At 49.1% G+C, this 17,949-nt stretch overlaps 1 protein-coding gene across 8 annotated transcripts in view; it reads left to right on the top strand.

Annotated features, from left to right (window-relative positions):
• Positions 1-17,949, top strand: part of IGSF3 (immunoglobulin superfamily member 3) — a 104,719-nt gene that overhangs the window by 12,381 nt on the left and 74,389 nt on the right. Inside the window, exon 1 of one of the 8 annotated variants that reach the window (XM_066377254.1) lies at positions 2,475-2,738. The exons of the other annotated variants lie outside the window; for them this stretch is intronic. The gene's annotated coding sequence lies outside the window, so the exon portion shown is untranslated. Of the gene's footprint in view, positions 1-2,474; positions 2,739-17,949 lie in introns of those variants that run through there. 8 annotated transcript variants of the gene reach the window in all.

Here is a 17,949-nt window from a genome sequence, read left to right as displayed (position 1 = left end):
GGTCTACAAAAGGCAACTGTTACGCAACACTTTTCTCACTGCAGTTGAAAACAAAAAAAAAATCAGTACAAAATTGTATGGCGGGCCGCATGCGGCCCGCGGGCCGTGAGTTTGAGACCCCTGCTCTAAACACTGCACCACCACCTGGTCAGGCTTTTTTCTTATTATTACTTAACATCTTTTCTTCCTGTTTTTTCACTCTTCTTCAGCATCTGTGAGTTCAGATACCATAGCAGTCCTAATGAAGGCCCCCCAGGAGTGAGAGATAAATACCAGTCATGGGGTGATGGGGTGGAGAGTCCATAGGGCAAATTCTTTCTTTTGAAAATATGCAAGTATATCGAGTTCTGGATATGCGGAATGTTTTTTTTTTTGTTTGTTTTTTTTTTTTTTGTATTTTTCCGAAGCTGGAAACGGGGAGAGACAGTCAGACAGACTCCCGCATGCGCCCGACCGGAATCCACCCGGCACGCCCACCAGGGGGCGATGCTCTGCCCCTCCGGGGCGTCGCTCTGCCGAGACCAGAGCCACTCTAGTGCCTGGGGCAGAGGCCAAGGAGCCATCCCCAGCGCCCGGGCCATCTTTGCTCCAATGGAGCCTTGGCTGCGGGAGGGGAAGAGAGAGACAGAGAGGAAGGGGGGGGCAGGGGTGGAGAAGCAAATGGGCGCTTCTCCTATGTGCCCTGGCTGGGAATCGAACCCGGGTCCCCCGCATGCCAGGCCGATGCTCTACCGCTGAGCCAACCGGCCAGGGCCAGCGGAATGTTCTTGTTAACTGCCATGAATATTGTCTTGTCTCTGGGAATTGGGAATTTCATACTTAGCCCTGAATTTCTAGGAAGCCAGAACAAATGAGAAATAGAACAATCCCATACCCCCCATCAGGTAGGAGACAGCATGCTGATGCTGGGGGGGGGGGGTTGGGGTTGATCTCCTGCTGTGACTGTACTGGCTCCCTGACTCCCTGCAGAGTGAGCCCTCTCAGGAATCCATGGGAGGGGGGCTGAAGGGCAGCTCAGGATCCTCACCAATGGGAGGCTGTTTCCCAGAAGCTGTTGTGTCAGCTCAGTGGGGTGCAGGCTCTTCCAGGGCAGCACCTTGCCAGGTAGCCTGCCCCTTTGCTTCAACCCTGGGGCGACATGACTCTGTACCTTTTACGCCTGTCACTAGTGCTGCTTCCTTCTTCACAAGTCCCCTTCTCTGCAGGTCCCAGGAAGGTTGTGTGCTGAGCCTGGTAGAGATTGCCTTAGCCCCCAAGCAGGTTGGGGCTGCTTCTGGTGCTGACCACCCCTCTACCCACAGGCACTGCCCTCCGAGGCCGTTCTGGTTTTCATCATTGGTTTTGTGCACAGTGGTTTTCTGCTGGTTTGGAGATGGACGGCCTCTTGGGAATTCTGCCTCACAGATGGACATGTCTGTTAGTTTATTAGAAGAGTGACTATGTAGGTAGAGCTGGCTAGGCTCCCCTGGAAACAGCCCTCTACGAAACCGTCTAGGGGTGATTTGCTGAACAGTTTCTGAATGTCTCCTGATGTTTCCGTGCAAACAATAGTTTGCCGAACAGTTTTGCAATCTGCCTTCTGGCGTTTCATTACTAAAGATGAAGTCCTCAATCCCAGCACCCTGCCCACTCTTCTTTCCTCTGTCACAGTGGGCGAAGGCCTAGAGCTGGGAGCAGTGCCACTGGCATCTCCTTTATCACACTCTTATCTCCGATCCAGCCCTTCAGGGTAGCTCTGGACTTCTGGAAGGGAGAAAGTGGATGGAGAACTACTGTGTCTCCAAACTTGAATCTGTTTAGGAGGAATCTTTATGGATCTTGTGTGTAACCTGTTATTTTAAAGGGGACTTATTCTGGAGGTGAGGAGAAAGCAGTGTTGGCCTTGATGGGAGGAGAATGGAAGGAGGACTGGACACCCCTTAACAAGAGAAGCAGACTGGTGTACGTCGTCTTTGTTTTAATTAAAACATTACACAGCATAGACATTTGCGCTCCCACTCTTAACCCCAACCCAAAAGAGCTGTAGTTTCCCATATTTGGAATCTGGGGAGAGCCAGGCCTCATTTGAGGACCAGGCCAGATTTAATCTATGCTTGGCGGAAAGTAAGTAAATACGAGCCCAGAGGGCTGTGGTATTTATGGCGAATTTATGATTACTATGCTTGTCTCCTTGTCATGATTTATTCAGCAGCCTGATGTCCTGGCACCGGTGCCGTGCCCATCAGTAATCTGACTCTTGTTTGCTCCTGCATGTTTCCCTTTTGCAGATGTATAGGCAGGCATTCAGCTTTAATCAAGAAGGCTTTTCCTGTGTCATCAGTAACCAGGATGATTGAAGTCATGTGGAAGGTTTTAAATAACTAATCTTTTAAGACATTCTGAGCATAATCTCCATGGGCTCCTAATCATCCTGTCTGCATCCCAGAGATTGCGAGGTTCTGCATAGGAGTCTGGTTGGGGACTTTGGCGTCCTTTGGCGTCCTTTGGGTGTCCTCCTTGCTGGTGATAGGTTTTTGTTTGCTTTTGGCATGGGGATGGGGTCTGCTGATCGTTTTGCCATGTCAAGAGCATTCAGGATGCTCCGTGAATATGACCAGTGTGTGGATACAGAGAACAGTGGCCAATTCATTGGGGTCAGTGTCGTGTGTCCAGGGCAAGCTCTCAGGGAGACTCTGCAAAGCAGTTGACAGGTCTGCTGCTCCGTGGTGTCCACCAACACCTTCGCTAAATTATATCAGGTCAGTTAAAAAAAATCAGGAATGCAGGATCTAAAATTTTCACATCGTACTTAAAATTTCAATGTGGCTTTGTATGTATGGCATTTATGAAACTACATTGGATTACAGTTGCTCTTTAAATTGTCATTTATTTTCTATTTCTACCCACTTTCTGATGGTAGCTCAGGTTCCTGCTACCATAAGTGTTCTTGCAAAAGAATTTGGTGACTTACTCCAAGTGCAGTCTTTGATACTTTCTCTTACTAGACAAGACTCCAACAACATAGACTAATGAGGAAGGTGAGTTTGAATTAGTACAATGTCTGACTTACTGAATATGTTTCAAGAACTTCATTGTTACTACTTTTAAGTAAATATTGTAACTCAAATGAGGCTAGTAGAGCACCTAATAAAGGTCCTTGGGGATCCTGCTCTAGGAGACAAACAAGAATGATTTGCAATTAGCATGCCAATTGTTTATGTAAACAGTGTTTCTGAAATACTAGATTGTGTTAGAGAACAGTTTGTTCTCTGAAGTATTTTAAATGGTCCCTCGGAAACCCCACGTGCAGGTCTTGCTGGTAGTTTATACATAGTATAAAGATCTGATTTGTGAAGACCTAATTCAATCTTATCAGCAATGTCAGAAATTCCAAGTTAAGAAAGTCCCTGATCCCTATATCCCAAGATTATGTTGATCACTCTGCCAAATGCTTCCCAGCACCTGCACTTGTCTCTTATAACAGGAATTAATAAATTAACAAATATCTAATGTGCTCTGCTGTGTGCTTGGCAGTGTGTTGTATGGAGACACAACCATCATTCTTGTGTAGTTCATTGGTTAGCAAAGAAGTCAAGCAGCAACAAATAAATACATATATAACTAACTATAGTTGTAAAGCTAGACTGTATATTACCTTTTTTCTTTTAATTTGAGATTGCTTTTTAACTAATGGTTTAATGTACTAGACCAGTGGTAGTCAACCTGGTCCCTACCACCCACTAGTGGGCGTTCCAGCTTTCATGGTGGGCGGTAGCGGAGCAACCAAAGTATAAATAAAAAGATAGATTTAACTATAGTAAGTTGTTTTATAAAGATTTATTCTGCCAAACTTAGTGAAAATCTGACATAAAGTACTTGGTAAGTAATTATTATTATATGTTTTAACTTGCTGTAACTCTGCTTTATAAATTTTATAAAGTAAAGTGACTTCCCTACTTTATAAATCACCATTACTATGGAACCAGTGGGCGGTAAAGCAAATTTTACTACTAACAGAGATACAGAAGTGGGCGGTAGGTATAAAAAGGTTGACTCCCCCTGCCCTAGACTATAAGTTGCATCAGGACAAGGGTTACGTTGTTGGTCCTGGTGTCCCAAGCCCCTCTTCACCCTGTTGCTTGGCATAGATATTATTTGGACTGGATGACATTGCCTTGTTTGTAGATCAAAAATAGTAATGTCGGCCCTGGCCGGTTGGCTCAGCGGTAGAGCGTCGGCCTGGCGTGCAGGGGACCCGGGTTCGATTCCCGGCCGGGGCGCATGGGAGAGGTGCCCATTTGCTTCTCCACCCCTGCCCCCCCCTCCTTCCTCTCTGTCTCTCTCTTCCCCTCCTGCAGCCAAGGCTCCATTGGAGCAGGGATGGTCCGGGCGCTGGGGATGGCTCCTTGGCCTCTGCCCCGGGTGCTGGAGTGGCTCTGGTCGAGGCGGAGCGACGCCCCGGAGGGGCAGAGTGTCACCCCCTGGTGGGCAGAGTGTCGCCCCTGGTGGGTGAGCCGGGTGGATCCCGGTCGGGCGCATGCGGGAGTCTGTCTGGCTGTCTCTCCCCGTTTCCAGCTTCAGAAGAATACAAAAAAAAAAAAAAATAGTAATGTCATACGGTTCAACCTAATAGTTGCTCAGTTAATATGTTATATGGAATGCTGAATACATGTCCTAATCAATGGGCTCTTAATAATAGGGAGTGTTTAACATACTTTTCTTTAGCCCAGGAATTGCCAGCTACAGTTTGAGAAAAGGAAATTCAAAACTTGAAATAGCTAAGACTTGTGGACCTGTGATATAGACATCCAGGTTCGATGGGGCTTTGGAGCCTTGTGTTTGGTTTGTGATCTGTACAGTACTGGGCGCATTCCCAGCAGGGTGGAAGCATGTGTATTTTCGGGCCTTTACTGCTGTCAGTAGCCCGAAGAATCTGGGGACTGCGCTGGGAAGCCAAGATGGAGGGTTCAGATGGAGCAGGAGGAAGGAGAGAGACCTACCTGCTTGGCTCAAGGAGTGAGTGTGTGTGTGTGTGTGTGTGTGTGTGTGTGTGTGTGTGTGTGTGTGTAGGGGTGGCACTGGCTTTGATGGCCCAGACCTGTGTGGTCAGGTTTTCAGTGCATTTGTGGGCACCTGCGACATGTTCAGTTACATGCCAGGCACCAGCTGTCCTCTCTGTGAGCCTCCATGGTGCCTGAAAGGTGTGGGTCAGGCGAAGACCGCCAGCCCTTTGGAGGCAAGGGATGAACTGAGGAGAAGCCCAGCGGGGCCCTGTTGAGAGAAGCCCAGCACAATGGCCTGGTCCTGCTCCCTATCTGTGGAACTGGGAAATGGGCCCAGTCTAGGGCTTGGATCAGAGCTTTCCAAACCTCTTTTGCTAAGTACATTTTTTGCATCTGTTTGAATCACTTGGCCCTCTGTCCAGTTTCTATGCACACATGTCCAATTGTGCCACTCTATTCTAATGCTCACTGTTTCCTCACACCCACAGGGTAATTTCCGGTTCAGCTCAATGCCCTGGCTATTGGTTGAGCATATCTGTGCCAGCACAGGGTGGGGGAGGCATGTGAGGGCAAACACAAATGTATGGCATCGGGCCGGCCCATGTAGACACTGTTAGTTGCCTACACAATAGCCATTCTTTTCTCTTTTTGATGACAAGGCCCTGATTTGCTTTGAATGTCACGCTGCCCCCTCAGGAAAAGCTGACCCTGCTTCCAGCTCCGGGTGAAGGCTGACCCATCTATGCCAGTCATGGAGGCCCAGAGTTTAGACATGAGCATGTGACACAGTTTTTTTGCCAGGGAGATAGGAGGAGAAGTCTGCTGGGGGAATTCTGGGAAAGACGTCTTCTATTTTTAAAAAAAAAACACAGAAGAAGGGATAGTTCTCTCCTCTGGATTCTTGGTAATGAGGTGGCCATCTTGTCACCATGAAGAAAGCAGGCTGTCAGAAGGGAAGAGAGGGGAGGAATAGGGTCCTTGATGACAGAGCTATTGCAGACTGGCCGGCCAACCGCATGCTTTCTGTCCTCACTGTTTCAGCTAGCTGTTGGGGTTTTCTACACCTCATAGTTGAAGGCAGCCTATGTTAGACACAGGCTATGTGCCTATGTTAGAGCAGGCAATGGGATTTATTCTTTTTTTTTAATCCTTTTTTTATTTTTTATTTATTCATTTTTAGAGAGGAGAGAGAGAGAGAGAGAGAGACAGAGAGAGACAGAGAGAGAGAGAGGGGGGAGGAGATAGAAGCATCAACTCCTATATGTGCCTTGACCAGGCAAGCCCAGGGTTTCGAACCGGCAACCTCAGCATTTCCATGTCGACGCTTTATCCACTGCGCCACCACAGGTCAGCCATTTTTTTAAGATTTTATTTACTGATTTTACAGAGAGAGGAGAGAGAGGGTGGGGAGTGAGAAGTATCAACTGTCAGCCATTTTTTTTAAGATTTTATTTACTGATTTTACAGAGAGAGGAGAGAGAGGGTGGGGAGTGAGAAGTATCAACTGATAGTTGCTTCATTTTAGTTGTTCATTGCTTGCTTGTTGTATGTGCCTTCATGGGGGAAGCCCAGGGATTCGAACCAGGGACCTCAGCATTCCAGGTTGATGCTCTGGTCACTGTACCACAGGCCAGGCAGGATTTATTCTTATAAAACAGTACAGTTGCCATTCTCATCAGAAGGCCTACCGTTCAGAGCTTGTGCTCAGCCCTGTGGTGAGGCAGCAGGAGAGAGGTAAGGATGTTGGTGATAGCGACCTGAGTGAGGAGATTAGGTTTGCAATGGATCCTGGGGTCGGATTAGGGTTTGTGTAGGGGGAGCAGGAGGCGTTGAGGAGCAATGGTATGAGCAGACCTGTGGAGACAGGAGAGGGAGAGGACATAGCCCTGTCAGAGGACCGTGGGATTATGTCCTGACTAATTTCACAGGCCGAGTCTGGAAGGCTGTGGCCTGCAGGCTTACACGGTGACCCCTGATCACGCAGGGGGGAGCCGTCGTGGGCCCTTGAGCAGGGCAGAAACTGAGAAAGGGGCCTTGGGAGAGAAGATTATTAGGCAGCAGTGTACCAACCAGGTCAATTGGAAGGGAAGAAAGGAGAAGCCAAGAGACTGGTTCAAGCTCCTGGAATAATTCAGTTTTAGGCGTTGAGATTTGAGTAGAAAGCAGTAAGAATTAGAGGACGACATCAAAGGACAATGGTAAAGGACTAAGATAGCTACTAGAACATGCGTTGATAAAATGTTGAGGCAGGGGAAGACTAAAAGATGACTCCAGGGGTTCAAGCATGGAGATTTGAGAAATGGCATAAAATGGATATTTGGAAGAAGGAATTGATTTTAGGAAGATGCTGTTGGGTTTTGCCATTGGGGTTTTGTGGCAATGAGGGAAGGTCTTGGAAATGGCACCTTGAGGTCATCTGAATACATGGGATAGTTCTTGGGCATAAGAGGTCAGTTTAAGATGATGTGGCAGAGGTGAGAGCTCTCTGGATACGCACACGCACACTTTCAATTTTCCAGCCTCCTTCGCAGATTGGTTGGGGCCTTGTGACTAGTGGTGGTCAATAACATGGGAGAGGAAGTGGTGGGTATCATTTCCTGGGCCAGCTGCTGAGTGCCCTGTGGGTATTTCTCCATCTCTTCCTTCTGTGTCAGCGACCTCGGGGCCAGGGTCTGGAAAGGTGGCTCTAGGGGAAGAGGGCCGTCTCCTCCCAAGACCTGGATTGATCCACCATTAACCAGGAAATCCTTGTGGGAGCCAGGTCTGAAGCTGTGACAGGGTGGCACTGCCAACTGCTATTTGGGAAGGACCCAGGTGATGTGAGGTCTTCAGGTCATAGCTTTCTACCTACTTCTGACTTGACTGGCTCACAGGGCTGCAGTGAACAGCCTAGAGCTTGCTGGCTGGCTTCCACGATTCCACCTCTGGGGTCCTCGGTGACTTTGAGGGTGGGTTGACTTCTTGCCCCTTCCCCCAAGGCCCTTTAGCTTTCCAGGGAACGGGATCCCTGTTCATGAGCGGTGCTAGTGAGGCGGTTGCTCTCTCCACGGGTCACCAGAATGTCGAATGGCTTGTAGAAGGGAATGTTTTGGTGGCTCGTATCCACTGGTGACCAGCTTGAGCATCTCAAACTGGTTAAAAGACTAGACTTCAGAACGAGGTGCAAAGCCCAATGTTGTAATCTTTCCTAGTCTCAAAAGATTCAAAATGTGCCCTTTCTTAAAGGCTCAGTGGTGTGGCGCCTGGTGCTTGGAGTGTACTGCTCTCTCTTTGTTGCAGCTCCGTGTTCATTTTGCCCAGCTAACTCACATTATTTTCCTAAGGGCAGAGGCCCTAGTGCAGTGCTGGGAGGCACTTGGCATCTGGTTTTCGTCAGGCGGTGAGTAAAAGTGCAGACGTCGAATTTGATCTCGCTTTAAACAAAACAGAGCAGGGTGTGAGGAAAGGGCTATGGTGCCTGTCCTGCCCCGAGTGTGAGCCCCGCTGTGTTCTGTTTCTCCTCTCACTGAAAACTTGGCCCCATAACATGTGGGAGACACCCCTTCAGGCCTGGGGGGCTGGCCACTCTCGGGCTTATTTTTTTATGAGTTTGAAAATGTGAAGATGAGAAGGGACCATATCTTTGTCTAATTTTTTTTTTTTTTAGAGAGACAGAGGGACAGATAGTGACAGACAGACAGGAAGGGAAAGGGATGAGAAGCATCAGTTTTTTGTCGTGTCACCTTAGTTGTTCATTGATTGCTTTCCCATATGTGCCTTGACCAGGGGCTCTAGCCGAGTCAGTGACCCCTTGCTCAAGCCAGAGACCTTGGGCTCAAGCCAGTGACCTTGGGTTTCAAGCCAGCGACCATGGGGTCATGCCTGTGATCCCATGCTCAAGCCAGCAACCCCGTGCTCAAACTGGTGACCTCGGGTTTCAAACCTGGGTCCTCTGCATCCCAGGCCAATGCTCTATCTACTGCACCACCGCCTGGTCAGGCAGAGAGTTGGTGTTTTTTGTTTTGTTGTGTGTTTTTCCAAAGTGTAAAGCAGGGAGAGGCAGACAGACTCCCACATGTGCCAGACCAAGATCCACCCGGCATGCCCACCGGGGGGCGATGCTCTGCCCATCTGGTGCGTTGCTCTGCTGCAACCAGAGCCATTCTAGTGCCTGAGGTGGAGGCCATGGAGCCATCCTCAGCGCCCGGGCCAACTTTGCTCCAATGGAGCCTTGGCTGTGGGAGGGGAAGAGAGAGACAGAGAGGAAGGAGAGGGGGAAGGATGGAGAAGCAGATGGGCACTTTTCCTGTGTGCCCTGGTTGGGAATCGAACCTGGGACTTCCACACACCAGGCTGGCGCTCTACCACTGAGCCAACCGGCCAGGGCCGAGAGTTGGTGTTTTTATTTTTCTTCTACTTTCAACAAAATGAGGGGTGCTGTAAATATTTGTTGATGCTATTCTGTTCATGGGTAGCCCCCTACCGAAGTGCTCCCTGCTTCCTCCACCAGGCCTGGAAGGCCCGAGTCTAGACTTGGAAGAGGAGAGGACACTGGAGTCATCTGTCCTTCTAGTCATCCATCTATCTGTCCACCCAACCAGCATTCCTAGGTCTTTGTTATTGAGCCAGCAGTAGGATTTGGGGCAAGCTACTTAACTACATGAACCTCCCATTTTCTCATCTGTAAAATGGTAAGAGGTCCTCACTTGGGTTACTGTGAGCCTGAGATGGGGCCCTGGGAGCAGAGTGCTCTGCAGCACTCCTGGAACGTGGTAAATGCTCAGTAAATGGGCCTTGTCATTATTGTTGTCCAGGGCCAGGGGTGCCACCCTGCTCAGCTGACTGGCCACAGGTTTCCTTAGACACGTGTGGCCATTTGGAGGTTGGATTTAGGCCATAGTACATAGTTGCCGAGCCATAAAGGCACGGCCTTTGGACCGCATTGTCACCTCCCTTGGGCTATCTCGCTGTTCTTGTTCTAGGCTTGGTGAGGCCATTGTAGCTGGGCTCCAGCACTCTGAGCCATTGACGGTATACACGGGTCCCCAAGTGAGTGTTCACCAGCCTTGTGTGGTCTGATGTTGAGAGCAGTGGGAGCCCTGAGGCAGCTGTGTACCCCACGGTTTGGGTGGGCATGGCGGCCTGGGTCTCCCCTGCCCTTCACCTTCACCCTCTGGCCACCTGCCAGCCCGCTGCCTCTACGTGTCCCACCGCTGAGTAAGCCCTTTTCCCTCCCAGCCGTCTCCATCTGCTTCGCTCCCGTCTGAGAGCATGCTGCTGTCCGGTGTGTCCTTTAGCCTTGCCTTTGTGTTGACGTCCCGGGTGCCGTGCTGCTTCTCATGGAAAGAACCTGCATCCAAGTGCCCAGGAATGGCACAGTAGCTAATGAGAGTGTCCTGGGGACAGTGCGTGATTGTCCCTGATGGCACATCAGCAGGTCTGGGGAGAGATCTGCGCTCCTGGAGTTAGCATCGCCTGACAGACAGGCATCCCAGAGACAGGGGTATGCTGGTCAGCTGGCAGGCTTACCTGCTGGCGGCAGTGGCCCATGGCCTGAGGGGCTCACAGTTTGTCCCCTCAGCCTGGCTGTCTCCTGTTACGATATTTCTCCACTGACAGCTCACTTGCCTCTGCCTGTGGCCATCTTAATTTCCTGTGACCACTAGTCACTGGACACTTTCTGCCGCATTCTACCTCTCCACCAGTGATTTGAGGAAATTCTCACCTTCCCTGTTTCAGAGCCAAAAACTAACCCTGTCTCAGCTGGTACATGTATTGTGCTAAGAGGAACTTCTGAGTAAAATTGGACATAATAGAGAGCTGCCAGCACTTACCTCCAAGCCTTTGAATGTTCCTAGAAGTCTTCGGATTCATCTTTTTTTTAAACCTCCTCCCCTCCCCCTCCAGTCACCAGCTTCCTTTTAAAGATAATGATAGTGGCATTTAACCAGAGCCAGGCAAAGGAATGCTCTGTCCTGGCGCCTGTGGGAAGTGATGAGCAATGCTGCAGCTTGTGCTGCGTGTCACAGAGCCTGAGGGTTCAGGGCGCTGGGAGCGATCACAGTGTGCTTGCTATAAAGGAGACTTTGTACGCTCCAGCTCTGCAGGCTCTGGGTAGGGAGATGGTACAGTTATGGGAAGGCACTTACAGGAACCCTCCTTAAGGTAGAGGAAATGAAAGGCCTGGAGGCCGCAGCCAGGCTGGCCTGGGGCAAAGTGGTCAAGTCAGCAATGGTCACCACTCTCAGCACTCCCCCTCACCCCCCCCCCCCGTGCTATTCCACAGCCTCCCCCCTCATCCAGCAGCCACATCCGTCAGTCAGTCCGTGGGCCTCCCTCCCCCAACCCCTCGCCCCCCCTAGCCTGCAGCCTTTGTCCCTCACTCTCCTCAGTGGTTCCGTACTTCACTGGGGCCTCCGGCCCATCCTGACCAGGGCTGGGGGGAAGGTTTGCAAATTAGTCAGACTGCCCATTGACACTGACAGGGGGCAGCGAAGCGGCCATTTATTGACCCTGGTGTTGCCTCAGCTCTGTGGTGCACTTACACTCTCTGACTTCATCATTATGTAAATGTCTTGGCCAGAGGACTGTCATGCAGCCCCCTGTACAGAGGAGGCGCTAGAGCCACAGCAAGGTTATGTGACTTCTCCAAGCCACAGCTAACATAGGCCACTTCTCTGAGCTCTAGTTAGGGAAAAAGAACCGGTATTTTTTAAACCTCTTTATTGTGGGATAATTGACACAACAGAATTCATTAGCTTAAGTCTGTAGTTCTTTGAGTGTTGACAAATAAAAACAGTGTGTAGAATCACAGTTAAATATAGAATACACTCCCATTACCCTGAAAGTTCCCCTTCCCGGAACCTTAGACCTCGCAAGCACAGATCTGATTTCGGTTACTGCAGTTTGGTGCTGGCCAGAACGTGGTCCACATAGAAGCTGCAGTATGACGCCTTCTGACCCTGGCTTTCTCCCTCACCACATGCTTTGGGGATTCAACCTGTGGTTGCTTGTATGTACTTCTTTTCTTTTTATCGCTGAGTAGTAGTGTTCCATCCATCGCATGTATCTATCCCATTTGGCTTATCCGTTCCCCAGCTGATAGACGTTTGGGTTGTTTCCAGGTTGGGACTGTTATGAATACAGCTGCTATTTGGTGTCTACGTCTTCAAAGGTTTTCATTTCTCTTGGGTAAATACCAGGTGAGTCATGTGGCAAATATATGTTTAACTTTATAAGAAACTGCCAGAGTGTTTCGTGAAGTGACGCCATCCCACATTGCCACTCGCAGAGTATGAAGGGGTCTTGAACCATTTGACTTCTAATCTAGAACCTTTCCAGTCGTGCAGTAGTGTCACTAGCTGCCGAGGTGTTGTTAGTGGCTAGTAATCCCATTAGCATGTCCAAGGCTGCCCTTCCAGCAGGGGACTTCAGTGTTTGGGGCCAGCTGGTCCTGGAACGGCCCTCTCTCTGGAAGTGCTTCGTCTTTTGCGACAGCCTCCCCTCTGACGGCTGCCACCTGCAGACATCCGCCTTTGCCGGCTTTCTTCTCTGCCATCACTTGAGTGAATCATAGAGATTCACCTGTGGAATTTCTGCTGCTGTAACTGGGACCCACTTGCAGCTGTGGGCCTGGGACTTTCCGCATCTGTGATGCTCACCGCCCCTGTGACGCTGGCTCCTGGCCAGAGCTGGTGTGAAAGACACCCTTTCCCCAAGGAAGCTGAGTGCAGAAGCCACTGGGAGCTGGGGGGACGTGGCCTTGGCCTCCTTGTGCTGGGGAGCAGTTTGCTGGTGTGTAGCCCGAGCGGGCGGCCTCTGCTTTCTGAGCCATCCTAGATTGTGGCCTCTCCACTCAGAGCTCTCCTTGACAGACACCTCATGACCACAGTGTCCCGTATTGCTCTCTCGTGACGTCCCTGAGATTTTGACAGAGCCCGTACCACATGGGGTACTCTCCTATTAGGTTTGCCCTGGTGTCTCATGTTGGGGAAGGGGAGAGGAGTTTGAAGAACATGTAGTTGGGTTTTACTTCTTTGGAAGGGTCCAGAGACAGGAAGCGTGGGTCCTCCTTTCTACAGGACTGATGTCACAGACTGAGCGCTGAGCAGACGTTAGTTCCGCAGCTCACGGGTGAACCCCCCTGTTGGGTTGAAAAGACTCCTGCCCTTTCCCTGACCCCTAACCTTATGACCTTGAATGAACCACCTGTCCTTTTTGAACTTCAGCATCCTCACTGGAATAGGAATAGTTGCATGGAGGGTTGGATGGTCAGCCACATTACGCACAGGAGAGCCCTCCTTACATGGGCACTGGAGGCCATGACTTACCTCCCCAACTGTGCTGTGGCAGTTCAGGCTCACACCAGGATGCCACCTCCTCATCCTGGCCTCTGCGATCACTGTGCCTGTCCCTGCTGGAGGACAGGGAGTGATTGGGTGTCATTGGCGATGTAAACTGAGAATGTGCCTGGCCTGGAAACTTCCTGCTTCTCCCTCAAACTGTCAGTAATGGATGCACAAAAGAAGACAGAGTGGCCAGGAGGTGGGACAGGGGACTGCCAGCAGAGTGAGTTGGGCCCCTGAAGGTCACTTGAAGAGTACCTGTCCGAAATGGGGCTTCTCAGTGATCCAGCAGCCTTGATAGAAAAAGAGCAGGGTTTCCACACTGAAGAGACTGGATCTTTAGACAAGGGACGATGGACGTAGTGTGGGAGGGACAAGAGCACTGATCCATCCAGGAAGATAGCAACCTGGGTTCTTGAAGCCACTTTGTCAGGAACTAATCATGTGCACTTGGGCAGGCTGACCTCAGTTTCCTTTTTTGGAAGTGAGGGATAGAACCGGTGATTCACTCTGGGCCCTTGGCAGCCTCCAGTTGTGTTTGCTGAATGAGGCCGGGAGGAGGAGTGGGAACCACAACCCAGCGCCTCCCACTGTTCCCAGTGTGCTATTCAGATCTAGATGCTCAGGCAGCCTCTTTGTTCTGGATGATAAATCCCTGTGGTTAATGAATAATTGCTTCAGGGGCAGAGGTGGGGGCCCTGGAGACTGCAGGTAAAGAGAGTAAAGACTGTGGGACACCAGAGTTCCACCCTGCTGAGATCATTTCAAGCAACAGTATGCAGAAGAACCTGAAAATGACTTTGCTAAACGATTTTGGGGTTTTTGCCAAGGGATGGGGCGGGGCCCTCCCTGGCAGGTGGCTCTGGTGGCCCCCTGCTGACATCTGTCCCAAGGCCCAGCCTTTCAGTGGCAGCTCTGCCCAGAGCAGCTCTGTACCCGCCACTGTCACACCCTTTGGTTCAGGACACTTCCTTTTCTTCTTCTTTTTAAAATATTTTCAATTAAAATGTATTTTTTCCATCACCATTTATCCCCCTATGCCCCCGCCCCGCCCCCAGCAGTTACCATCACTGTTTTAGGTATTCATTTTAGAGTGGAAGGGAGAGAGACAAACAGACACTTTGAATGGGCAGCCCCAGAGTCCCCAGTTCTGAAGCACTGGCTTTAATTCTTATTGAGGCTTTAACTTTTCCACATGTTCTTACCCCATTGAGCAAGTCTGCTTCCCACTGGTGCGACATGAGGGAATACCTTCTTCCCAGGTCAAATTTTGCTCTGTCCAAAATCCCAGTCTCCATATTGTTTCTCTAACATTTATTTTTTACATCCTGGGAATCCTGGACGTCACGTCCCATGAATCCAGCCCTCATGCACAGGGACTCAGGCCCTCCCTGCTCTAGTTGCTTGGAAGCATCCAGGATTCTCATAGTATTCATCATGATCGATTGCAACACTCCAAAGTATGCAGTATGACCTCTTTATCCTTGAAGTCATCCTGAATTTTAAACAAAAAAACATAAGGATCAATTTTTTTCACCTAATTTTGTTGGTAATGGATAATTCTTGCACATATTAAAAAAAAAATCTGGGAATATGGAAAGAAGTGGTTTTCTGTATTTCAGAGTAAAATTTTATGGAACAAACCCTTTAGTGATTTTCAGTGGTGACTCTTCTCTCAGTCGCACTCTAAGACTCTGATAACGTTTATTAAGTGCTGCTGGGTTGTGAAGGGCTATCAGAAACACTACGTTGAGAGCTGATGCTCCTCACTCTTATGACTTAAATCACAATGCCATTGGACAGCTCTTCCCCCAGCTTCTTTTGTCCTTGCCTGCCTGCCAGCCCTCTGGCTCTGTCCCTGCCAAAGGCTGCTCCGTTGTAATCAGTGCTCTTTGGACGTGGGTTTTTGCTCTGAATGCTGCTACCACTTTTCCTTATTATGTGACATTTCAGATACACACTAAAGTGGAGAGAACAGGATAATGCACCCAGTGCGCCCTCACCCAGTTCCAGCAATCATCAGCTCATGGCCAGTCTCGTCTGTTTCTGTATCCTCACTCACTTCCCTGCCCTTGCTGCATTATTGTCAAGAAAATTCAGGGAACACTTCATACATTCCCACGTGTTGTGGAAAGCTCTCATCTACCAAGCTGTATGTATTAGTGTATTTTTTTTCACTTAAAATTAGTTTTCAGAATAACGGGAAGGTAACAGTTTGTCCCCATCAGATTGTTAAAAATGTCATTGTCACACAGTACCAGGAGTTGATGAGGACATGGAACAAAACGAACACTTAACCACTGGCCTTGGGAGTGTAAGTGGGTGTGGCGATATTGCTGACCGATTTGGGCAGTGTCTGATGTGACTGGGTAGACTCCTTGGTGAGCATTTACAGGATGTTTGCTGCAGTGGGAAGTCGGAAACCACTTAGAAAGTCATCAACAGGGAAGTGAATAAATACATTGTGGTTTTTATGTATATATATATACATATATATTTAGTGACTACAGTGGACTATGACCTACAGCAGTTGAAATGATTACACTGGAGTGACGTGTCAGTACAGATGACACTCAAAAACGTTTTGTCAAGAGGCAAAAGAATGCATATAGTGTGATGCCATTTTAAATAGTTTTAAAACATATAAAAACTCTATATCGTTTTTGGGTTCATATAGTAAAAGCATAAAAATGCACGGAAGTGATAAATACCAAATTCAGGATGTTATTTTTGGGTTGGGAGAGGGGTGATGCGGTTGGGAAGGGAGTGAAACAGGGACTTGAGCAGGGTCTTGAAAGCTTGCTTTCTTGAAAAAAAAAAAAACTAAATCAAATGTGGCAAAATACCAGGATTTGACAGCTGTGAGTGAGCACAAGTATATTTTTCAGTATGTATTAAATACTTTCTTGTTCACCAATTAAAGAACTGTTTTCCACCTTCTCCTGAACTTGAGTTGGCTGTTGTTGTCATGTGATGTTGTTAGCATCTCGACTAAAGCTAGGAAACTTGTCCAGTCTGAGGAAATACATATTTTCTTTGTCATCTGATGACAGTAGATCGTGTATCCCCCTAAATGTAATGGATTTCGAGAGGCCCATGATTTCATGTATTTTTCTGACACAGTGAAAGAAAAAGCCAAGTAATGAAGCCCTAGTGATTTGACTGTAACAAGGTTACCCAAGAAGCAATTACATTTTTTCTTTTTCTTTTGGAGCAGGTAAGAGGAATGTGATGGGAGGAGGAGGACATCCTTCCTCCCCTGTGTCTGGACTGGTCCCAGAGGCAGCTTTCCTCTGTTCATTAGCAGCTGTCCGCACGCCTGAGGGCTGCACTGCACTGCTGTAGGCGGAAGAGCCGCACAGGAAGTAGGGTTCAGATAATGAGGTGTGGTTGACAAGATGTGTCTTGGGGCTGAGAGCCCATCTTTATCAGGACGCCAGCCCTTGAAGACCAAGACCAGAGCTGAAGTCCATCTTCACCTCTGCTCACTGTCCACCTCCAGGCACCCTTCCAGCCACAGCCTACGCTGGCCCTGTCTGTGGACTCACGCTTTGTCCCTGAGCCTCTGGCTTTGCATGTGCCTGTCCTCTTATGTGGAATGACTGCCTGTCCATCCCTGTTCCTGGGCTGCCTAGGTCAAGGCGATCTCCATGTGGTGCCCTCTCTGACTCCCCAGGCTGACCCCACCCTCCCTGTACAGTCAGCTATTTGATTGGTACTTAATTCCATGATCGTCTCTGCACCTATGACTTTTTCCTGGGCAGTGATGCAGGTGCAATATTTCATGGTTCAGACTGCACGTGTGGCCCTTGGCTGATTACCTAAGCTCTCAGGGCCACACTTATCTGCAGATGGGGATAAGCATGACACCCATCTTATGTTGCTGTGAGAGTTAAAAAAATATATATATGTATGTGAGGCATTTAGACCAGAGGCTGGTAAGATTCAGTGCCCCGAGGTTGTGCTGGTGCTACTGTTATTTTCTTTGGTTCTTCACTTCCTCCTTTCTCTTTGTTGTTTTCTTCCTCTTCATTTTTCCTTCTTGATTTTAGCTCAGTGCCACAGACAGATGGAAAACATTGTCAGCAAAACCTATGCGTGTGAATGATTGATGGAGGATTTAAGGGGAGAAAGGCAAATTTTGGAAGGATGAATGGGAGTCAGATTGGATAGATGGGGAATGGGGCCAGAATCTGTTAACCTTGAATACCAACAGGAGGACTCTGCATTTGAGGGTAATGGCAGAGTGGAGTCCCTGGGCTGTGGTTTGTATGCCCAGGAGCTTCACGGGGTGGACTGGTCAGGGTGCAGGGAGTGGCAGGAAGGGCACCAGTTTTAAAATAGGCTGAAGATCTTCCATACTGAGCAGAAGAGCGCCTGGATAGGGCAGGGATGGTGGCTGCAGGACAGGAGGTTCTGGGAGGAAGGAGCAGAATGCGCAGTCTGGTTGGGAGGGTGTGGGACGCGGAGCTTCAACCTTTGGGAATAAGGTTTCTGGCCAGTTCAACTGCAGGAAGTCACAGAAAGAGGGAAGACAGCATTCATTTTTTAAAAAATTATTTTTAACGCATATGGAATGGCTGAGTCTTGGCATCAAATCAGTGTGTTTTTGAGAATACCTACTGTGGACTCCAACAAGAGGC

Source organism: Saccopteryx leptura, chromosome 3, assembly GCF_036850995.1.
Source record: "Saccopteryx leptura isolate mSacLep1 chromosome 3, mSacLep1_pri_phased_curated, whole genome shotgun sequence".
Taxonomy (NCBI): Eukaryota; Metazoa; Chordata; class Mammalia; order Chiroptera; family Emballonuridae; genus Saccopteryx; species Saccopteryx leptura.
This window is presented reverse-complemented; position numbering and strand designations above follow the sequence as displayed.